Source organism: Cupressus sempervirens, chromosome 4 (genome assembly GCF_028749045.1).
Source record: "Cupressus sempervirens isolate cs-2001-9-10 chromosome 4, ASM2874904v1, whole genome shotgun sequence".
In the NCBI taxonomy this organism is placed as follows: Eukaryota; Viridiplantae; Streptophyta; class Pinopsida; order Cupressales; family Cupressaceae; genus Cupressus; species Cupressus sempervirens.
The window spans coordinates 497,714,896-497,740,305 of record NC_143121.1 but is presented as its reverse complement, the minus strand read 5'-3'; the positions used below and the strand labels follow the sequence as shown (position 1 = coordinate 497,740,305).

The window sequence follows — 25,410 nt, the reverse complement described above, 5'->3', positions numbered from 1 at the left end:
ATCAACCTACTAGTTGAGGCTCAATGCCTTATCATAAGTATTCATGGTTTTATTATGGATTTTTGGTGTGCAATTTTGGTATAAAACTTCAAACCCATCATTGAAGACCTTAGAGGCCCCAAAAGGGCTCCATAATGGGGACCAATGGAACTTGTACTAGTAAGGTCATGTAGATCAAAAGCTAAGGATTCTAAAAAGTGGTTATAATAGCCAATCAAAGCAATGGTTCAAAAGTTATGGTCTTCTGAAGTTGGGTCGACTAAAATTTCTAAAATAAGTGTCAAAGGTGTATTGGGACAAATCTATATGTAATTTTAGAGTTATTTAGTCTCAAGGGTTACAGTTTGATGTGTAGAAACTTCTCGGATAGTGTAAAAATGCATATTTAAGGAATGTTCGTACATTTTCTAGGACAACTCTAGGTGATAGTTCGCAACTCTATGTTGCAAGGAAGGCACCCATGTGGGTGTGTATATTGCATTTCAAAATTCTATATTTTTGCATTTGTGACGATAATAAGAAGCCCATATTTTGTTCTTGCCAATTTTTGTTTTTTCTTTGTTTATGTTATGTACTTGTGGTATTAAGGGGAGCACCCTTCATCAAGTTGAACACATACAATAGGACATACATGAGAGAACAAGCTTTGATTCTACTCATCTGAATTAAGAATGTAGACTACAATACTTGGTGTAGAACTTGTAATGTTATGATTAAATTGAAAATAGTATAAATGCAACAATAGATTTTTGCAAATTGTTGACCATTTTGGCCCCACACCCCCACACCCCCCCCCCGGCCCCCTTATTTTTCAAATATTACAAATCTCAAAAAAATTGGGGTGGTAGCCATGTCCACATTCTTGACTTATTAATTTATTGACATGCATGCATGAGAGGGACACATAAAATATTGGTCAATACATTATTTTCCTTATATCCCTAAGTATTCATATATTCTTACTGTATGTCAATATTCCTTATGAATATTTCAAGTCACGATCATACAACTGCCTTCATCACATCATTACATGCAGTTTAGGCTAACCTGAGGTTTAAGTGGCAAGGTTGTGAAAAGGTATTTATCGAATTGTCATAGAGGGTTAAGGCTACGAACCAACAAAATACATGGAGTGCACCATTGTAGGGTTAACATTGAGGTTAAATCTTTAAGTTGTGATGGTGTGATAGTGATCAATGTAATGGCTTTTTTTGTTTGTAGTAGTTAATAAGGGAGTAGATGGCAGTCATGATGGAGCAATCATGGTTAGAAGGTTATTCTCATAGCTTTGCAAGGTATGATCGCTGCAGTTAGTAAAATGAAGTGATGGATAGTTGTGAGGCAAGAACAAAGTTAAAACAAAGGACCTTGCAACATCATAGGGGAATAAAATCTTAAGTTATCAGCTGCTACGAAGATGCAATGAAGGTAGTTTGGTGGTCATTGCAAGATCGCAAAGGTTAGTAGGTTAAAGAAACATCAGGTTGCAAAGCAGCAATCAAATAGAAAATGAATTCGTCATAGCATCACATGGTTAAGTCATGAACAATGATTTTAAGTCACAGTCATGTGAAACAATTAGTTTAGTGGTCATCGCATTAGTATAATGAAGTGATGGATAGTTGTGAGGTAGTGACAAAGGAATGAAATGAAGACATCGTGGTTTCACATGGCTAAATAGGCAATGAAGAAAATAGGTTGCAAAGTCGTGAACAAAAAAAGGCACGAGTCAACATAAAGATTGAAGGTTGGGCAAGGTGGAAAAATGCTCAAAGGTCATAGCGTCATGTGGCAAAGTTAGGTAGTTGTTTCAGTTGACTGGCTGACATGGCTGATCTTGCGTGTTAGAATGTAATCAAAAGTGGCTCGTTAATAGAAATTCAATTATATTGATCATTTGTAACTACTTTTTGAGTGTCCTCCATGCCTAATAAATGCAGTTTCTTCATTATATCACCTTGGTTGTCTATCTACCCAATCAGAGCAGTGATGGTCATTGCTTCTGTCTCTTTAGAGTTTGATTTACATGCAAGGATCAAATTTTCAGCATGCAGACATGCATCTAATCAAATTTATTTCTAATTCTCCTTTATTTTTCTCCTCTGCAATCCAACTCCACCTAGTTGGGATTTGAAGTCATGTAATATCAAAGTTATGCCTAAACTTTATAAAAGGCAGATGTAAATATGTCTTAGGGGTTCTCCTCTGTTCTATCATGTCTACTTGTAGTAGTCTTGTGCTCTACAATTGTATTCCTTTCTTTCTATTAATGAAATAGCTCTTCTTTACCTCTTCTTGCCATTCAGGATCTATGCATGTGTCTTGCCTTATTTTGAATGTTTCTTTCCAGTTTTTAAGGTTTGTATGTTGTGTCCAAACTGTTGATGATTGTTGTATTGTGAAGATATCTTTCCGTTCAAAATTTTATCTGTTCATAATTTGCATATGATTCTTTAAAATTAGGATAGAGATAAGATCTGTGTGTCTGAGCTTTCCATTGATGTGTTGTGCATCCCTAAGCAGAGTTGTAACCATTTCAATTAGGTGCATCACCCCCTTTAAATTAGATTAGGTAGTTTTATTTCATGCATCTCCTTCTCCCTTTTCCTCTCAAGAAGTAGTTAGGTGCATCCCAATTGTAAGGAAGTTGACCTTCTCTAGAGATTTGACCTCAGAGTGCAAGTCCCACACATGGAGGGCATTTCCATGTTGCATGCAGTTGCTTGAGGGTCATATCTCAAGCAAGGGTGTAGACTCATGTGTCAACACAAACCAAAAAATGATCCATTGTATTCAAAATTGTAGTTTATAAATAGTTTGATGGATCTCAAGGGTCACCATTCTCCCTTGGAAAATAAAATGAAAAGTCCACATATTATTTAATACAAAATAAACTCTAAAAACTAATAAAACTATGAAAGTGTATATTCAAATTTATGTCTACTTGTAGGAGTCATAACTTTCTATTTGTAGCTCAAAAACACAAACCATCAAATTTTCTAGGAAGAACTCCAAAATTTCTATATTTAGTGCTTAAAAATTTAAGCGAAGCACTATTTCCTAGAGTTGTCAAAGCTTAGAAATGCCCAAAGGCCTCCAAAAATGCAAAATACTAAAACATATAAAATAGCAAAAAGATATTAAAAAATGGTATTTTCTTATTTCTTCTTGTGCCAACATCCTTTGCACCTTCATGAACTATATTTTGATCAAAGAGGGTTCCCGATTATTGGGAAACATCATAAGTAGTCTTTGTTGAGTTTCATGGATCTAATGCAAATGTATTAAGCACTGCCCTAGTAGGTATGTATTTTTCAAATGCAACATCATTTCACATTTATATTGAGCATAGGTCATGAATAAACATGTCCCTTTATGGGATATGTCTATTCGATAATCAGATAATTAATATTAATTATAGTTTTATACACACACACACACACACACACACATATCATTATATTAATATCTCTTATACAACAATAAACTTATATCTTAATATAATGAAGATAAATATATATAAATTAGATCTCTTATATAATTATATATAGGTTTATCTAATTGAAGCTATTAAACATCAACACTCCCTCTTAGCTAGGGAGGATAAACACAAGACGAGTATTACACCATTGGTAATATTAGGAAGTCACACATCAAGGAAGTCTTTGATCATAAGACTTTCATTATATGATATCATATGGATATTGGCCTATCAGAACATTAACACAAATGCATTCACCAAATACACTTTTAATGTCATATTAGATAACATGAGTATTGGCCTATCAGAACATCAATCAAATGATATTCACTAAGTACCTAAAATATATCTATACAAATAACTTTTAGATAGTCAAATTAATGACATCTAAAACCTAGTTGTTGATTTATAAGATAAAGTCTTTTCATGATTTATTTCAACATTACTAAAAATATATATCATGATACAAGTTATTGTAAGGTCATCACCTTTCAATAACTTCTCAAAATAGAAGTGATGATCATTTAGAAGTCATCACTTCCTCATGATATACACAAGGGATAGGCTCATACACGTATGACATCAAACATGGACATGAAGTCACCTCGAATGTTGTCATGTGGTGTTGTCATGAAATCCACCATAAAACATATCAGAGAATAAGGTTTTCACCTCAAACTTATCTCTCATAGACAAGAATGTAATACAAATAATTTCACTTGGAAATTCTTCTTCATGAATAAACACTAACTTGTTGACCTTCTTGTCAAGGTTACTAATAAAGTGTCAAAGCTCCCTCTAAGTCTTATATTAACTTTTCTGACCTCTTAGTACAAGGTTCTCTCTAATGAAGTCTTAGACTTCCTCTGAATATGTTATCATCCTTCTAACCTCTTGGTAGCAAGTCATGTCAGACTTCCCTAGTTCAATAGGTATCTTGATAGAATAAGGCCTTTCAGTCTACATACATGAGACTTTATCCCATGAATCATAGTAATATAGTTGTTATAGTTTCTAACTAGTGGAGAATCCATCTCGACAAGATCTACTCCTTCTGAACCAAGATCATCAAAATTTTGATTGAAGAATTTTTATTTTTATTTATTATTTTATGCTCCCTCTCTTTGTCCAAAGTTTCCTCTAATGAAATTTTAGTCTCTCTATGAATCTCAATCTCCCTCTTTTTCTGACAAGAACATTCTCAGAGGAAAAAGATCAATACACATAGCTCTTATGGTACATATTGAAATACAAATAAGAGGGGGACTAATATGATTTATAAAATAAGATCCCTCCAAAATCTATATTTGAAAAAAAACACACACATTCCATTTAAATAGATTAATAAAATCATCTTTTTCAATAATTATTATATATTTTCCTTTGATTACACTAATTATTCTATAAAATATGTAACCATAATAAGAAATAATCTTTTTAATTAATTAATCATTGATAAATTTAAATTAATCCCTATCTCAAATATAGACAAATATATATAAATATATATTTTTATATATGCAACTATACTACAATATCTTCCAATTATTAATAATGGAAATTTTACTAAATTTTTACACATGCTAAAATTTAGTTCTAATTTCAAAGGTTTCATACAAATTCATAGACATTTTACATCTTAGTCTAGTTCATGTATGTTAAAATCATGTTCATTATGAGCCCAAAGAATAACTCATGTCCTTGTATTATTCATTCTAAATATACAATTGATATTTACAAAAGGAATTGTAATAATGTTAAGAATGCTAAAAGTAAATTCTCTCACACAAGTGACCGTGAGAGTAGTCCCTAGATTGCTGATATACATCCTACTCTACAAAAGTAAATGACATAAAAGAAAGAAAAAATGCAGAAATTCATGGGCACTAGTCATTGCCTGTAATGACATGTTGGCTTCTATCTATCTGCTTCCACCCATCTATTGCCTTGAGAAACATTCCATCCATGCATCCAAACCCTACATTCATAAAACTTGTTCACTCCAATGGATCTAAGCAATGAAAGTGTCTCATTTCTCCTCATTTATTTTCCTATCATGCCATTCATTTTCAAAATATGAAACTTATATCAGCAAGGAAGGAAAATTATCACACTAAAATGCTTTACTACTAATATGTTTGTTTCTTGTGCAACATCCTATTTCTAATGGGTACATAGATATAATAGTAGGCTCCCATGCAAGTTATTTAGCCCAACGTACCTACTAGAAATAGAACCTACGAAGCTGATCAAAATAAGTAAGAACAAAACCTTAAAGGGACATTACTAATAGTTTTGAAACCTTTTGTTTCAACATATGCAAGAAAGTGTGTTTCGGCAATACTCAAGTGAGCTACAAGAAAGAGCGGAAGAAGAAAAGGAAAAAAAAAATGACATTTCACTTATATGTCTAAATATAATGAAAGAAACATTTGCAGGACAGAGAGCACCACAAAATCTCTAAAAATGCTACAGGGGAGATATTACAAGCAAAGGACTCATAATTTGTAGTATACAACCAACATCAATGAAATATAAATTTATTGGTGTTCCTATTATACAATATTCGTACTAGAAAGGAACTATAAATAGAGGAAATTGCAACAATAGAATGAATTTTCATAAGTATATACTACAAAAATGGATCAAAATTGCAAGGAACAATAAAGAGAGATAATAGCATCCTGAAACCCTTGAAGCTTTAGATTTGTAAGACAAAACAATGACAAGATATTTCTATCAGTAGACTAAATCATGGCTATAAACTCAGTACAACAGTTGTCTACAACAACCACATAGTTTCAAGAAATTGTGTCATCAATTGTTGTCATGGCTTTTATAGCATCAAAGAAGGGGAGGAACAAAATACTTTCACAAATGGTATAATCAACAGGCTACATCAAGATCTAGTCCAGGATTATGGTAAATGTTATGAGTTCTCCACTTTTATTCATAGAATGATAATGGAAATCAAATATATTCTTTCAAACATTCTATTGAGTCAATTTTGGTGTAATGTGTTGGTAAAAGAAATTGTTCTTTCAGATTATAACTCTTAAATGCCCAATTCGGAACAATATCTCATCACAAACAGCTGGAAAGCTTACTTGTGGATTATTTGACTTTCCTCTGAATTGGTAGGTATAGCTCCCTAAAATAGATTTGCAATGAATTTTGTTTTCTTCCTAGATTATTTTGGGATATGTTCTTAACCTGAGAATAGTAGAGGGATAACCGAGCTAGACCTAAATAAAATCCAACTCAGGTAGATAGAAGTTTCTCAACACTGAGACTGATTTGTGTATTCACACATCTTATGAATCCATAAATTTCATCCACATAATTAACTAATGCCAAAATAAGATAATTCAAATTTGAACTATGACTAATAAATTGGAAATGCTGGAAGGATTTCCTCTTCAAATGAACTATAACAATACTTATCACATTCATCCATTGCCTCAAAAATGGGGAGGTAAAACTCTGTTCTTCCCTAGTTCCAATTCAAACAAAAGAGAAAGCATGAACTAAATGCAATACTAACTAGAACAGAAAATGATTGACATAAAATACTATTTGATTGTCTCTGCAACAAAAAGTACTTCACACAAAAAAAAATTCAACCTTTCATTAATCTTTTCAATTCATACATATAGAGTTTTTGAGATGACCATTACAATGGAAGTTTAATCAGTTCATCTTCTGAGGATGACAAATGGCAAGGTACCAATTTTTGTATTACAAAAATTGCAAAAGAAAACAAAAAAAGGGGGCATAATATGAATCATTTGGACTTCTTCCCCTTTTTGATTTTAGCTCTATATGCTCTAGTAGCAACCATTATTGGGATTAGCTCTTCGTGGTTAGGCACCTGTATATTAGTGAATCTCAAGAGCCATTTTGAATGTTCCCTTGCTAGTTCTTTTACAACATTCAACTGCTCTGACAACTCTTCCACGACTACATGTATACAACCAATGAGCTTCTAGAGTTCTGCGACTCTACTTTGACTACTAGAAGCCACTGCGGACAAATTATCCAAAAAAGTAGAAAAGTTACTTTTCATTACTTCCACTCCAATGAGATCTTTTCCTTGACCACTGGTTTGAGAATCAATGTGTAACCCTCTCACTAGCTGAAATCCCCTATCTTGAGTCTTTTTTACTTTACTCTCTATTTCCTTGAGTCCCTTCTCAGCCACCTGGAGCATTTCTAGCTTGAACTGCATAATTTGGAACCATTCGAACAAAGGTTCATTCCCTTTCTAAAGAATCTTGGCTTCAACTGCTTCTTTCGCTTTCATCTAGATGATCATCTTTAAAAGAGAGATGCAGTCATCATATCTCATTCTTTTCCCAGCTAGAGTATTACTATTAGACAATATATTATCCTTTTCTATCTCCAGAATGAGAATAGCATTTCCAATTTGATCTATGAGAGAAAATCCCTCTGATTTGAGTCTCTCAATCCATTCTCTACCAATTTGGCCATAATTCCTATCTTCTTGGAGCTGGGAAATGAGGGGTTGTACTTTAGCTGCACTAGGAGTCTAGGTCATAGACATGCTAGAAATAGTTGCTAGTGGAGTGACTAGCTACATGATGAATTTATTCAATTCTTCTATCTTGGCTTTCATCTTGATTTTTGACAATTTGAGACTTTCCAATTATCCTTCTATCACCTCATTAATCAATCTCCACAAGTCAACCTTTGTATCATATCTCTTCCCCAAGATCGATTGAATGTAGGGTAAAATCATCAGGTGTCATATCCTCAATTCTCCCTCCTTTGTTTGGCTTGGCTATTTCCATTGTCAAGTGCCCTGTTTCTGGATCTTTCCCAAGTATTGAAAAAGTCTTCTACTTCTTGACCTTTGCCAATGCAGTCCTGAAATGAACCACAAGGGATACCGTGTCTTATGTAGAAACACTTTCATCTTTTCTCTTTCTTTTCCTTTCCAAAGTATCTTCTAACCAAGAATCAGTTCCTATCACTTTGGAAGCTATTCCAAGTGATTCAATGCTGAACATTTTCTTCTTCACTGGAGTCATGGTTATAGCAGTTGAAGAGAAAGGACTCTTTGAGTCTTTAGAGATGAGTCTAGAAGAAGCTTGGCCCTTCTCCATCTCTGAATTCTTCTTCATCTCTTCATCTGATTTAGTAGACTTGCTCCTACTACTTTTTCCATCCCCTAGGTCTACTATCTATATAGGGGAACCAACTGGCTTCAAAAGCAAAGCACTTGCTGATGGCACGGGGCTATGATGAGGAGATGGAATAGGAGTAGTATGTGGGGAAGGTGCTAGAGTAGGGGCATTATCCTTTGGTTCTTCTGCTTTCTTTTCTTCAGTACTAGTTTGGGTTACTATAACTAGCAAGGAACCATCATTACATATTTGGGCTATACAAACATTCTTGTCTGGGGGTTGATCACCTCCACCCATAGGTTGTGTTGGTCCTTGGGTGGAAGCTATGGTCACACCCACTGTAGCACTCTGAGATGAAGTAGGTGTTGCAGCTACTGGAGAAGCTTGAGTGGTTGCCCCATCATGATATGAAGATTCTCTTCCACATCCACATATGGCTTGGAACTAATAGGAATTCCCCTTAATTTAGTCAAATATGTATTGCTATACATATTTTGACCATCATCCTCCAATCCTTCTACATTGAGATCAATGTCATATGTCTTTATTTTTTCCACAGTGAGCCTAGTAAAAGCATGATCTCAGCTTTCTAACTCATCCTTGCAATCTGCCCAATAATCCTCTAGAGTGGCGACATGCTTGATCACACTCCCAATTTGAAGCACCTCTCTCGCATATCCATTTGGGTTGAACATGGGCCTCACAACCTCATATTCCTCCAATTTGTACTTATTCTTGAATGCCTTGAGCATTTTTTTGGCATCAGACCGAGAATCACAACTATAAGCCCCGACCTTCATGGGGAACTCATACCCCTTCTTCCTTAAATTGGCGCTCAGCACATTCACTTGGATAGCTTGTCTCACGATCTTTATGAGCATGATCATATCACTTGGGTATCTGGGTAGCTTTAGAGGAAATCTATCAAAAGCTACAAGACGCAAATACGAGAAGGATGAGAATTGAATAAAGTAGCTATTAAACTGATTGATGGCCACCATGACTTCTGGGCTAAACCTCTCTTTGGGCATCCTTGTAGTTCCCTGCAAATCCTCATTGTAAAAGAGTCATTAACTTTGACATACTCTACATAGCTATTCTCTAACTACAAGCATGGATAAAATTCATAAATTTTTACATCAATAGGAAAATTCTCTATTCTGGGAAGGCCCAGCCATAATTGTAGAGAAGCCAACATATAAATTAGGAAAGAAGACATGTAGAAGGTATTGTAGAACTTTGCAGCACTGAGAGCTCTGCATAGATGTTCACTTACCTCATACGCCCAGTCAACATAATGTGTGTCTAAATAGATGATTTACACTAAAAAGAAATATTATTCTACAAAATTGAGTGCTTCTACATCACCTTTCAACTGATGCAAAAGAACTAGAATGTCCATGATTTTGGGCTTGAGATCGGTGCCAAAAAGGGTCTTAGGAACCTTACTCTTAGCTTCCCATGGCTTTTGGAATTAGGACCTCATAATTTCCTTCTACCAAACCATCTTCTTCAAAGAGAACTTGGACATGGCTCCTCCTATTATCAATTTGGAAAATTCTTCTCGCTCTGGAATCCAAAGGTAATTGACTACGGTTTGCAGGTCAATTGAGATCAAAACTATATGATCTGGCAACAAAAAAATTTTAGTGTTTGGATTGTAATGTTTAATACATTCAACGATTAGATCAAGAGCTTGAATTGCCACTAGAAACCTGGATGCTTCCACGAGTCCACTTCCTTAGAGTTTCTCTATTATTGGGTGGATTGGCTCCGTCCTCAACCTTCTATGGAAATCTTGCATGTCAAAGAAACATAGTGAGGCATCTGTAACATTCTGCAATGTTGACTTAATCCCATTAAGTCCATCGAATCTAGCGAATCTTGTTGCCATCTTATCTGAGATAGAGATGAATTAAAAATCTTAAAATTGAAAATAGCACAGAGAGTAGAGCTTTGCAATTGTGAGAATTCTAAAATCACTATTCAATTCAATAGCATAACAGTTCAAATAAGAAAGTAGTAGTTTGAAAATCCGTTATGTTCATCTCTATATAGAAATCCCAATCCACCTGTTAATCTTCAAGATCCATGCCACAAGAGTGAATTAAAGGATAAATCCATTAGATTAGTAAATGTGGGGGTTTCTAATGGATTTTTCCATGTATTTTCACTATTCCTATTGGCCCAATGGTAACTTTCCTTTATTACAGACTTACTTTCCCATTTTTCACCAAGTTACGAAAAATTAAGCACGAAGTACTCCATGGGGAAAAATCCACTCAGCAATATTTTGCGCAAGATACCTTCCCAAATGTGATTAACTAGCTTCGATTATCCTTTTTAAGAATCCTACAATTGATCTATGAGCCCAACATGCTTGCAGAAGTGATCTTTTACTAGATGCAGAAAATCGCTTTCTAGGGTTGAAAACTTGCTGAGGAGAAGGAAACTTCTATTTTTCTGCCTATGCTTTTATTTTCACTTTACTCTTTAATAAACATGCTTTTAAGCTTCAAAAAATCCAAAAAGGGCTGTGAAAATGAAAAAGGAACTCACTTACTTGCTTTGATTTTTCACAAGTGCCTTTGTCAAAAAACTGACTTCCTGGGTTGAAAATCTATCGCGGACAAGTTACTTTAGAGTTTTTTGCCAGATGCTATCCTTATCATTATGATGAATTTTGAGTGACTCCAAGGTGGAATACTACAATGTAAGGAAGATTTATCTACAAAACAACTCATTTTTCTTCCTTGTTTTAGCCTGTAAACCTCATTTGTTGACCTCTGCAGGAAATTGCCTTCATAGTTTGAAACTCCGCCAAGGAGAAGCCAATGCTAGGTTTTCTGCAAACTTCATTTTCTTTATGTGCAAACTATAATGATTCATGAGAAAGTTCATTCTTGGAAATGATTTTTTGAAAATCATGATATGAACCAAGAATCTCCATCAAAAAGGATCCTAGAGTACCCCAAAACTTAGGACAACAAGGAAAACCCACCTGGTTATGTAATGCGAGAGAAGAAGAAAGATGAAAACCTAATGGAGAGACTTTTCACTTGGGGGAAAAGGAATAGACTTAGAGATTCATAAACCTAATTGAGACACAAGATCATTTTCCACTTTGCATAATGGGTACATGATGAAAAGTGGGGCAATAGCTAGCTTTGATTGGGGACTTGGGTTGAGTATAGCCAAGCAAGGAACTCAAAATCTCTGGTTTTGCAAAAGAAGGTAAAAAGGCAGTAACACAACAAAACACAATGAGATAAAGAATAGGAAAATGAAAGAAAAGGAAAAAGACAAACTAGGAAACACAAAAAGACACTAAACCTAACTATAATACAATATAAGGGTTACCTATTCTCAATTAGCAATTTGATAAAGCTTTAGATCCTGGCCATTATAGGCCAAGGCTAGTATTTTGCCATCTTCGTATGCTAACTTGAAAGAATTGTTTTCAAATGCCTGATGAATTTTGAATGGGCCTTTCTATAAAGTATCAAACTTCTTATGCATTCCTTTCAGTGTGCTTTTTTTATCCCAGAGTAGCACAATGTCTCCTACCATGAATTTTTGGGGTCTTGTTTTCTTGTCAAATAGATCCTTTACTCAAATCTGATGTTGTGTGATGTGATCTATGATTTCCTTCCTTTTTTCTTCAAGTTTGCTCAAGTATAGGATCCTCTTTTCTAAACCATCTTTAAAAACATCATCTTCAATCACCGTTCTTAGTTTATTTGTGGCTAATTCTAGAGGTAAGGGGAGGTTAGCTTTAGTTTCATAAACCAATTCAAAAGGAGATATGCCAATTTCCCTTTTAGGTGTCACTCTATCTACCCAAAGCACCTCATGAATCTTTTTGTGCCAAGTCTTTTGATTATTTGAAACCAATTTCTTAACAATATTCATCAAATTCTTATTACTTGACTCATCTTGACCATTTCCAAGAGGGAAATAATTAGATGAATGACCCACGATGATCCCATACTCAAACTAGAAATTGGTAATTTCAATTGAAGAAAAATAAGATGCATTATCCATCACCAATTTAATAGGGACACTGAACCTGACCAATATGTTCTCCTTTATGAATTCACACACCACTTTGGAAGTAGTTTTCTTAGTAGCTTTAGCTTCTACCCACTTGGGGAAGTAGTCAGTCATAGTTATCACATATTGGTAACCAGCACTAGATGTAGGACTAATCAAACCAATGAAGTCAAGACCCCATTGTTGAAAATGTCCTTTGATGATAATAGGTCTCAATGGAAGAGCAACTAATTGAGGACATCCAGAGAACATCTTGTGTTTCTTGCATTTTGCTACCCATGCATACGCATCTTTAAATATTCCAAGCCAGTAATAATACTACCTTAGTATCTTAAAAGCTATGACCAAAGATGAGAAATGTCCTTCGCAAGCTTCATTGTGAAATGTTTTCAATAGCTTTTCTTGTTGTTGTTTTTATATGCACCTAATGAAAGTGCCATCAATGGCTTTTTTGAATTGTTTACCAACCCAAATCACATACTTAGCTACTTTCAGTTTGAGATCTCTTCTTTATCTTGCGTTTAGGCCCTCTAGACATTGACCATATGTTAGTAGATAAGAAATATTTTCAAACCATGAATCATAGAGGCCTACAGCTAACACCAATTGCTTCCCTCTCAATTCTTCTGATCCTTTAGTTATCTTATTTTTTACAATCACCTTGCACACAGAATTTCCCCTTACTAGCTTGGTAGGTTTTATTTCTATCTCATAATCCTATATTTTTGCCACCCATGCTCCTCTAATATTATAGCCCACATCTTGTTGTGTCAATACACTCTTCACTGCCACATCTGGGACAAAGACTACAGAATGTAAATGCAAGATAGAAAATTGAAATTTTTTTAGGGCTTTAACCACCACAAAATCATGCTTTTCAATCTGTGAATATTTCAATTCATGATTCTTCAAAGGTATGTTCATGAAAGCTATTAGGGCTTGTACCCCTTCATCATTCTCTTGCATAAGTATCACTGAGAGAGTATGTTCAGAAGCATAACAATAAATAATGAAATCTCATTTATAATTTGGATGACATAAAATTGGGGCATTAGCAATAGCAATCTTTATATCTTGAAAGGCTTGCTTTCCCGCCTCATTCCATTTGAAACTTGAATTTCCTTTCATCATATCCACTATATGCTTAGTTGTTTCCATGAAATCAGACACAAATCTTCTAAGAAAATTCACTTTCCCAAAGAAAGATTTAACTCCAATTTTATTTGAAGGCAAGCTCAATCTTTGAATGGCTTCTACCCATTCAGGGTCAATTCTAATGCCTTCCTAGGACACTATATGACCTAGGAGTTTCCCTTTTGTTACATAGAAAATTGACTTGTTGGGATTGAGAGAGATCCCATGCTCTTGGTATCTCTGTAAAACCTTTCTCGAATCTTCCATATGATCTTTTCTCTTTCTCGAGAACACGATGAGGTCATCCAAGTATATGACTATGATTTGATCCTTCAGATTGGTGAATGTCTTACTCATACATCTTTGGAATGTAACACCAGTGTTGATAAGTCCAAAGGGCATTCTGTGATACACAAATGTACCCCAAGGAGTGGTGAACATCATCTTATGTTGGTCTTTCTCCTCTACTTTGACCTGATTATAACCTGAGAAACTATCGAGCATAGACATCATTTCAGATCCTACCACCATTTGCAATAGGTAATCCATGTTAGGAAGAGAAAAGTTATCTTTAAGAGATGCTTGGTTCAAGTTGCAAAAATTGACACAAATTCTTATTTCTCCATTCTTCTTTCCGACGGGTACTATATTGGCTATCTAGGTGGAATGATGAATGGGATAAATGATTCTTGCTTTTAACATCTTATCTACCTCCCAGAAGATGGCATCTGTGACTTTATGATTTTTGATCCTCTATTTTTGTTGGAAAGGGATTGCATTAGGCTTCAATGGAATTTGGTGTTTTACTTTCCCATCTCTATAACTTTTCAAGTCTTCATAACTCCAGGAAAAAATGTCTCTATATTCCACAAATAGATTTCTTGCGGCTTCTTTTTCTTCAGGTGAACAATACTTCCCAATATTAATCATTCTGAGATTATGGATATCTCCAATTTTTATTCCCTCATACTTGCCCATAGTAGGTCCTTTTTCTACTCTCTTTTGCTTTATGTAAGCATCGTGTCTATTAAACAGTTTTTCCAAACCCACAAATATGGAGGAATAATGTGACCTTTCAACTGAACTTCTCCATTTTGATTATGTTTCTCATTTGCACTAGAGCTTTCATGATTACTTCTACTAGATTCATGCTCAAAACTAGACTTGTCATTTTCAAGGAACATTTGCAAACTCTTATCATCATTGAAGACTTGCCATGATTTCATGTTATCTGGAATAGCAAATCGATACACAATTTTGATCTAATACTTTTGGTCTTTGAAATTTGGATGAGGAAGTAATAGGGAAGCAAAGATTGCAAGGGAATCAACCTTGGTATTCATCTCCCTTAGAACTACTTCAATAGAGAAGGCATTGTCTTCTATTTCGTCCCAAACTTTGTTTCTATAATTCTTCAGCTTGTGATTTTTAACAGAATATCACCCTTTCACTTGTTTCACAATAAGCTCTATGTCACCTTGAGCTTTTAGGATCTTTATCCCTCTTTCTTTTTCTATTATTATCCCCAGTAGTAAGGCCTCATATTCTACAGTGTTATTCGTATTCCCAAATTCCAATTTGAAAGCCATAGGCTCAGGTTCTCCTTTCGGGGATATCAATACTACACTTGCTCCAGATCTTGAAGAGGCTCAATTTCTGTCAAATTCAAGTGTCCATATGCCTGATGCATCTTCATTTTCATTAGAAACTTTCTTTCTTTGATTCTCATCTATCTGTTCATCCAAGCTTTCTTCAGTAAACAACATATAGTTGCCAAATTCTAGCTCTTGGTATAAAATTTGAGCTTTAGGATCATCTAACTTCAAGATTGTGAACTTCACCTTTTCTTCAGGTTCTAATTTAACTTTCTTATTTCGAATAGGTATCACTACTTGGGACCAATATAGCTTTATTTCTCCTCCTAAGTCTTGACAAAAACTTCTACATAAAAGAAGTCCATAGCTCACTGGAATGTTAGCTACCAGAATAGTCAATAGGGGCTTCTTTTCTAGATGTGAAACTAAGGCTACCTAAGCGTCTTTAATTTGCACAAGTAAGGGAACTTTTTTAGCATCCATCAAGTATCATCTTCCATGTACTTTAGTTAGATTGAGACCCAAGGCTTTGGCTATGAAATAAGGCATAACATTATCTGATGCACATGAATCTATTAAAAAATTATTGAGTTTACATCCATTAATATACAATGAGATATAAAAAGGCTCTAGCTTTTGCCCAGGGGATGTTGCTAAGACTATAGAATCTTCTTGATTAAACAAACTAGATGTCAAGGTTTCATCTTCTTTCTCAATCGTTACATTACAATTTGCATATGATGTATTTCCTTTACATCGGTCTACCAGTCTTTTTAACTCAGAAGGGTGTGACTTTAAATAATCAATAGTGGAAATTTGAACCTTTGATTCTTCACAAAATTGAATGAAATCAAATATACTTTATCCTTACCCATTTTTGAAGTAGATTCTCCTTGATTAGCATGTGCATTACTTGTCAAAGGACTGGAGTCATTTTTGTGAGTCTGACTAGAGGATTGACTCTTCAACCTTTGGCCCTGGGTAAGTATTGTGTATGACGTTCCATCGATGGTTGCATAACATTCACCTTTTGATTTAAAATCTGACTCATATTCTAAAAATAAATTTCCAGAGTCACCATTTGAATAGGAATTGGGCTTTGAACAAAGAGTTGTAGTGTTCAACTCATTAGTAGATAACAACTGCATCATGCGAGTAGTCTTTGGACAACTCTCGCTATCATGATCTATGGGAAAATGAAAGATGCACATATTTCCTTTTTTTGGTGCCGCCTCAATTTGCAACCTAGGTTTTGATCCTGTAAGTTGTGGAAATCTACTTTCATTATTTCTTCCTGGTGAATTTTGATAATTCCACTGATAGGGACTATTGAATTTTGGTAATTGCTTCTTCATTACTACCAACTCATTTGACAATTTTTGAATCATCTCCTCAAAAGATGTGGTATTACTGGAACTTCCCTTAGTTTGAAGTTCTCATTTCCACTTTCCCACAGAAATCAAATCATCCTCACACTCAATCTCTTTCTTTTGTGCATTAGCTAGATCCATGGGATGTGCTCTCCTCAAATCATAATTGACATCTGGAGGCATCACACTAATAAAGAAAGTTTTTAAATTACTAGGTGTGGGTCTATTAGTGGTTGGAATTCTGCTAATAATCTTATTAAACTTGGTAACAAAATCTCTCATAATTATCGTGGGTTGCTTCTTAATTGAAGTCAACTATGTTAGCAAGGCATGTTCATCTTCCATAGTTTTAAACCTCATCTCAAAGGTTGTTCTTAATGTATCCCAATCAGTTATTGAGCCATCAGCTAGATGATAAAACTAGTTTGTTGCATTGTCCATGAGGGTTTCTATGAACAATCTCACAACAACATCTTCATGTCCCACTCCTAAGATATGAGTAGCTGCAAAGAAAGCTTTAATTTGTTCATCTGTAGTGACTTTCCCATCGCCTGAGAATTTAGGGAAATTCTTCCTTGAACTAGCCAGGAGTGGATGATAAGCATTTAATGCTAATGGTCTTGTCACCATGGCCCATGAGGCAGCCATGATTGCCTTGGTAGTATATGGTGGAAAATTAACAACTAGAGGGACAATAATTCTATGGAGTTCTAACACCTAACAAGTGGAATGTGAAGTGTTGGTGTCCAAATTTCTAATAGGGGAAGGTGGCCTACTTCAACTTTTATTTTCACTTTTCCACTTTGGAACATCTAAGATAGGAAAACCAAGCTCTGTAAGCTTATCAAAGATAGGGTCTTGCCCACCTTGTTCCTTGGTACTTCTGAGGAACCTAAATTGTTCTAGGATGCTGGGTTTAGTTTATCTCTAAACTTCTTGTCTCAATTGTCTTTTTGCTCTCCAAATATCTCTCCTTTGAAAAACTCTCTCTAAGGTTTTAGCTCTTCTTTCCTCTTCTTCTAACACCTAGCTAGCATTCCTATAATGTTTAGTGTTCCTTCTATGTCTCCAAGTGAATGTGTTAAGGGATGAAATTATGTCTTCTTGATCGTCTTGGAAACCAAGATTAGGTTGGAGCACTGGAATAATGTTTTCATGAGGTAGTACCATCTCCTCTCATGACATAGGCTTTTAGTCAAGTGACTGTTTGTTTCTCCAGTAGATTCACCAAAAAAATGTTAGTGAACAAATTTGTTCTTTTAGATTATAACTCTTAAATTCTCAATTCACAACAATATCTGATCACAAATAGCTGAAAAGATTACTTGCAGATTATTTGTCTTTCCTCTGAATTGGTAGGTACAGCTCCCTAAAATAGATTTGCAATGAATTTTTTTTTCTTCTTAAATTATTTTGGGGTATGTTCTTAACTTGAGAATAGTAGAGGGATAACTGAGCTAGACCTAAATAAAATCTAACTTAGGCATATAGAAGTTTCTCAACACTGAGACTGATTTATGCATTCACACATCTTATGAATCCATAAATTTCATCCACATAATTAACTAATGTTGAACTAAGCTAATTCAAATCTGAACTATGACTAATAAACTAGAAATGTTGGAAGGATTCCCTCTTCGAATGAACTATAACAATACTTATCACATTCATTTGTTGGCTCAAAATAGGGGAGGTAAAACTCTGTTCTTCCCTAGTTCCAATTCAAACAAAAGAGAAAGCATGAACTAAATGCAATACTAACTGGAATAGAAAATGATTGACATAAAATACCATTCAATTGTCTCTGTAACAAAAAGTGATTCACACCAAAAAAAAATTGACCTTTCATTAATCTTCTCAATTCATACATATAGAGTTTTTGAGATGACCATTACAATGGAAGTTTAATAGGTTCATCTTCTGAGGATAACAAATGGCAAGGTGCCAGTTTATCATATTACAAAAATTGCAAAAGAAAACAAAAAAAGGGGGCATAATATGAATCATTTGGACTTCTTCCCCTTTTCAGTTTTAGCTTTATATGCTCTAGCAACAACCATTATTGGGATTAGCTCTTCATGGTTAGGCACATGTATATTAGTGAATATCCAGAGCCATTTTGAATGTTCCCTTGCCAATTCTTTTACAACATTCAACTGCTCTAACAACTCTTCTGCAGCCACATGTATACAACCACTAAGCTTCTAGAGTTTGTGACTTTTCTTTGACTACTAGAAGCCACTATGGATAGATTATCCAAAAAAGTAGAAAAGTTAATTTTCATTACTTCCACTCCAATGAGATCTTTTCCTTGACCATTGGTCTAAGAATCAGTGTGTAACCCTCTCATAAGCTCAAATCCCCTATCTCTAGTCTTTTTTACTTTACTCTCTATTTCCTTGAGTCCCTTTCTTCAGAATCTTTGCTTCAACTACTTCTTTCGCTTTCATTTGGATGATCATCTTTAAAAGGGAGATGTAGTCATCACATCTCACCCTTTCCCTAGCCAAAGTATTACTATTAGAAAATATACTATCCTTTTCTATCTCTAGTCTGAGGATAGCATTTCCAATTTGATCTATTAGAGAAACTCCTTCTGATTTGAGTCCCTCAATCCATTCTCTACTGATCTACCATAATGCCTATCTTCCTAAAGCTGGAAAATGAGGGCTTGTACTTAGGAGTCTGGGTCACAAACATGCCAAAAATAGTTGCTAGTCGAGTGACTAGCTGCTTGATGAATTTATTCAATTCTTCTATCTCGGCTTTCATCTTGATTTTTGACAATTTGAGACTTTCCAATTGTCCTTCTATCACCTCATTACTTGATCTCCACAAGCCAACCTTTGTATCATGTCTGGCTTCCCCAAGATCGATTGAATGTAGAGTAAAATCATCAGGCATCATATCCTTAATTCTCCCTCCTTTGTTTGGCTTGGCTATTTCCATTGTCAAGTGCCTTATTTCAGGATCTTTCCCAAGTATTGACAAAGTCTTCTGCTTCTTGACCTTTCCCAATGTAGTCCCATAATGAACTGTGAGGGATATAGTTTCTTTCACAAAAACACTTTCATCTTTTCTCTTTCTTTTCCTTTCTAAAATATCTTCTAACCAAGGATCAGTTCCTATCACTTTGGAAGCTATTCTGAGTGATTCAATGTTGAACATTTCTTCTTCACTAGAGTCATGGTTATAGCAGTTGAAGAGAAAGAATTATTTGAGTCTTTAGAGATGAGTCTAGAAGAAGCCTGACCCTTCTCCATCTTTGAAGTCTTCTTCATCTCTTCATCTAATTTAGTAGACTTGTTGCTGCTACTTTTTTCATCTCCTAGGTCTACTATCTGTATAGGGGAACCACCTGGTTTCAAAAGTGAAGCACTTGTTGATGGAACGAGGCTATGATGAGGAGATGGAATAGGAGTAGTATGTGGGGAAGGTATTGGAGTAGGGGCACTATCCTTTGGTTCTTTTTCTTTATTTTCTTTAGTACCAGTTTGGGTTCCTATAACTAGCAAGGAACCATCATTACATGTTTGGGCTATAGGAACATTCTTGTCTGGGGGTTGATCACCTCCACCCGCAGGTTGTGTTGGTCCTTGGTTGGAAGCTATGGTCACATCCCCTGTAGCACTCTGAGATGAAGTATGCATTGCAACTACTAGAGAAGCTTGAGTGGTTGCATCCTTACTCCTACTCTTTCTTATTGTCCACTTGACCCATTTCCCAGTTCTCTTGATTATCCTAGCCATCATGATATTGAGATTCTCTTCCACATCCACATATGGCTCAGAATTGATAGGAATTCCCCTTAATTTAGTCAAATATGTATTGCTATACATATTTTGACCATCATCCTCCAATCCTTCTACATTGAGATGAATGCCATATGTTTTTATTTGTTCCATCGTGAGCTTGGCGAAAGCATGATCTTGGCTTTCAAACTCATCCTTGCAATCTACCCAATAATCCTCTAGAGTGGTGACATGCTTGATCACACTCCCAATTTGAAGCACCTCTCTCGCATATCCATTTGGGTTGAACATAGGACTCACAACCTCATATTCCTCCAATTTTTACTTATTCTCGAATGCCTTGAGCATGTTTTTGGCATCAGATTAAGAATCACAATTGTAAGCCCTGACCTTCATGGGGAACTCATACCCCTTCTTCCTTAAATTGGTGCTCAGCACATTCACTTGGATAGCTTGTCTCACAATCTCTATGAGCATAATCATGTCACTTGGATATCTAGGCAGCTTCAGAGGAAATCTGTCGAAAGCTGCAAGAGGCAAATACAAGAAGGATGAGAACTGAATAAAGTAGCTACCAAACTAAGTAATGGTCACCATCACTTCTAGGCTAAACGTCCTCTCTAGGCATCCTTGTAGTTCCCTGCAAATCCTAATTGTAAAATAGTCATTAACTTTGACATACTCTACACAGCTATTCTGTAACTGCAAGCATGGATAAAATTCATAACTTTTTACATCATCAAGAAAATTCTCTATTCTGGGAAAGCCAAGCCACAATTGTAGAGAAGCCAACATATAAATTAGGAAAGAAGACATGTAGAAGGTATTGTAGAACTTTGCAACACTGAGAGGTCTGGATAGATGTTCACTTACCTCATATGCCAATCAACATAATGCGTGTTTGAACAGATGATTTGCAGTAGAAAGAAATATTGTTCTACGAAATTGAGTGCTTCTACCTCACCTTTCAACCGATGCAAAAGAACCAAAATGTCCATGATTTTGGGCTTGAGATCGGTGCCAAAAAGGGTCTTAGGAAACTTACTCTTAGCTCCCCATGGCTTTTGGAACCAAGACCTCATAATTTCCTTACACCAAACCATCTTCTTCAAGGAGAACTTGGACATGGCTCCTCCTATTGTCATTTTAGAAAATTATTCTCACTCTTGAATCCGGAGGCAATCGACTACAATTTTTTGGTCAATTAAGATCAAAACTATATGATCCAGAAGAAAAAATTTGTTTAGTGTCTGAATTGTAATGGTTAATACATTCAACGATAAGCTTGGGAGCTTGAATTGCCACTGGAAACCTTGTTGCTTCCACTAGCTTGCTTCCTTAGAGTTTCTCTATTATTGGGTGGATTGGCTCTATCCTCAAACTTCTTTGGAAATTTTGCATGTCAAAGAAATGGAGTGAGGTATCTATAACATTTTGCAATATTGACTTAATCCCATTTAGTCCAGCGAATCTTGTTGCCATCTTATTTAAGATAGAGATGAATTGAAAATCTTAAAATTGAAAATAGCATAGAGAGTAGAGCTTTGCAACTGTGAGAATTCTGAAATCACTATTCAATTCAACAACATAACAGTTCAAATAAGAAAGTAGTAGTTTGAAAATCTGTTATGTTCATCTCTATATAGAAATCCTAATCCTCCCATTAATCTTCAAGATTTGTGCCACACGAGTGAATTAAAGGATAAATCCATTATATTAGTAAATGTGGGGGTTTCTAATGGATTTTTCCATGTCTTTTCACTATTCCTATTGGCCCAATAGTAACTTTCCTTTATTACAAACTTACTTTCCCATTTTTCACCAAGTTGCGAAAAATTAAGAATGGAGTACTCCGTGGGGAAAAATCCACTCAGTGAGATTTTTCTCAAGATACCTTCCCAAATGTGATTAGCTAGCTTCCATTATTCTTTTAAAGAATCATGTGATTGATCTATGAGCCCAACATGCTTGCAGAAGTGGTCTTCACTAGATGCAAAAAATCGCTTTCCAGGGTTGAAAACCCGCTGAGGAGAAGGCAACTTCTATTTTTCCACCTATGCCTTTATTTTTTCTTTACTCTTTAATAAATGTTCTTTTAGGATTTTGAAAATCCAAAAAGGGCTACAAAAATGAAAAATGAACTCACTTGCTTTGACTTTTCACAAGTGCCTTTGTCGAAAAATTGACTTCCTGGGTCAAAAATTTGTTGTGGAGAAGTTACTTCAGAGTTTTCCGCCAAATGTTATCCTAATCATTATGATCAATTCTGAGTGACTCCAAGGTGGAATACTACAATGTAAGGAAGATCTATCTATAAAACAACTTGTTTCTTCCTTGTTTTAGCCTGTAAACCTCATTTGTTGACCTCTACGAGAAATCACCTTCACAATTCGAAACTCCACCAAGGAGAAGCCAATGCTAGGTTTTTTGTAGACTTCATTTTCTTTATGTGCAAACTATAATGAGTCACGAGTAAGTTCTTTCTTGGAAATGATTTTGTGAAAATCATGATATGACCCAAGAATCTCCATTGAAAAGGGTCCTAGACTACCCATAAAACTCACGACAACAAGGAAAACCCACCCGGTTATGTAATTTGAGAGAAGAAGGAAGATGAAAACCTAATGGAGAGAATTTTCACTTGGGGGAAAAGGAATAGACTCAGACATTCCTAAACCTAATTGAGATACAAGATCATTTTCCACTTTGCATAATGGGTACAGGATGAAAAGTGGGGCAACATAATGGACAAGTGCACCTACTACCCAATCTTGAACCTTCCTTGTTATTGAGGACATCAGAGAACCATATTTGGGGAGGATTGATTCAATTGCAAACATTTGGCTCCAAGAAGAGAAAATGTTTTCATAGTCTTTTCCTTATTATGTTTGTACACAAGGGAGTAGTAAAGCTACATATTCTTTTAGCATACCACACAACCATGAAATGACAACTACAGAAGTGCATGATGTTGTACCCTTTGGTAATTGTTAGAAAACAATAGTACAAAAGAAATAATCAAAGGGGGAGAGTATGGTGGACTATTGATGAAACATTGGTCCTCATCAATGCAAAACAAGTCAAAAATCCATCTCTTGGTGGCTTCATGAAAAGGACTAAATCAACCATTGAGAAATGGAGGAACACTTCCATGTGATGTTGTTCAAATGGCCTTAATTGCACTACCACCCAATGTAGGCACAAATGGGATCATATTCAACTATATTACAAGAAAATTAGGCATTATGAACACAGTATTCTATCCGAACAAGAGGGCTATTGGAATATGACAAAAAAAGAGCATATTCATAAGAAGTTACTAGAAAATTTTACATGGGATATATTTGATGCAATGGAAAAACACTTTGGTCAAAATCAAATTGTCCATCTTGGGGACATGGTTATTGACACATCAACTTCAAATTATGGAGCACTAGAAGAACATGATGTTGTTTCTAGAAGTAACCCACTATAGAAGAACACAAAGTTGGAGACACCATATGAGAATGGAGGATATGCTTCTATTGATAGAGGGACTCATTTTTCAATACAAAATGGAAATTTGTTCCCACTACCATAGGCATTAGATCAACATTGACTAAAAGAAATAGGAAGACCATTTCTCATTTTAAGATGGCTGAGGAGGGGCACATCAAATGCCATGAAAAGAATTGTAGTGTTCTGGAGTGAAAAATGGAAAATGTCAACAACAAATGAAGAAAAAAAAACCCCATAACTCCAAATAGTAGGGTTATTAAACTCCATTAAAAAGAAAAAAAATAGTATATCTCTAGCATTCAATAGTAAAGGATTCAAATACTAGGCAAAAAATCCTAGGAGAAACCCATTACCTTCACGTGAAAGATCCAGAAAAATGGCAAAAGGAAAATCTCTATCATGGTGCCATCTTTATAGATCTAGTCACATCATAGCTTGTGGAATCACAATAAAACATGCATTCCCAAGGAGATTGCAGAAAATGGAGCATAATCTCAGAGCTAGAGGCTACAAATGGAATGGAAAGCCTCTTCAAACCCTACACATTCATTCTCAAGCTCTCCAGAAGATGAAACATATAAAATGAATAGTTTTTAGCATTGTAACATGATATGTTTTTCTCTCAAACATTTTTATAAACTTTTGAACTCTGATGACCTTAGACATTACTCAACTGATAACTTTATTTGATTTTCCCTTTCCAAAGTCATATATTATGGCTTATGGGTATAAGTTATTTAAATTGTTGATGAACTTTTCTTATTTTTGCCTAAAGTCTCATCTTTGTAAAAGGAAATATTAATGATATAATTATAAATCATTCAATTTTTTTACTCTTAATGCAAAAATTAAGGAAGGGAAATTTATTCATATATCATGGTCATTGAATTTAAATGTTACAAGTGTCTAGGGAGGTTAAGTGATTATGTTTTTGACTGAGTATTTGATTTAATTTGAAACCATGAGGAGAGATAGTGGGAGTTAAGTGTGGGATTGAACTTGGACTTTTTTGTCACTTTCAAGTACTATACTAGCAAGCACAAGCTTAGCTTCAACAAGTATATCATCACAAACTCACACAATGGTTGCACTGAGAGCTTTTTATTTCTTATCTTTCAATCAAGGTAGCCCTCTAAATCTATAGCAACATGATGATATACTACTAACACTAGTTGCCTTGAAAGGATTGTTGGAGTTCATGGGAGAAGGACAGATCACACCTTTTGACCACATAAGAGATGTGGCAGCATTATGCAATGTTCACCATGTGCGTCAAGAGAATTTTTTTATGAGATTATTGGTTGCATCATTTAAGAAAAAGGCATTAGAATGGTTTAGAAGTCTTCCTATGGCTTCTATATCAACTTGGGATGAGTTGAG

The 25,410-nt window shown here is 35.1% G+C and overlaps 1 pseudogene; it reads left to right on the top strand.

Moving 5' to 3' along the window:
- LOC149562117 (uncharacterized) overlaps positions 1–24,249 on the top strand; it is a 41,281-nt pseudogene extending 17,032 nt beyond the window's left edge.
- Positions 24,250–25,410: the final 1,161 nt, after the last annotated feature.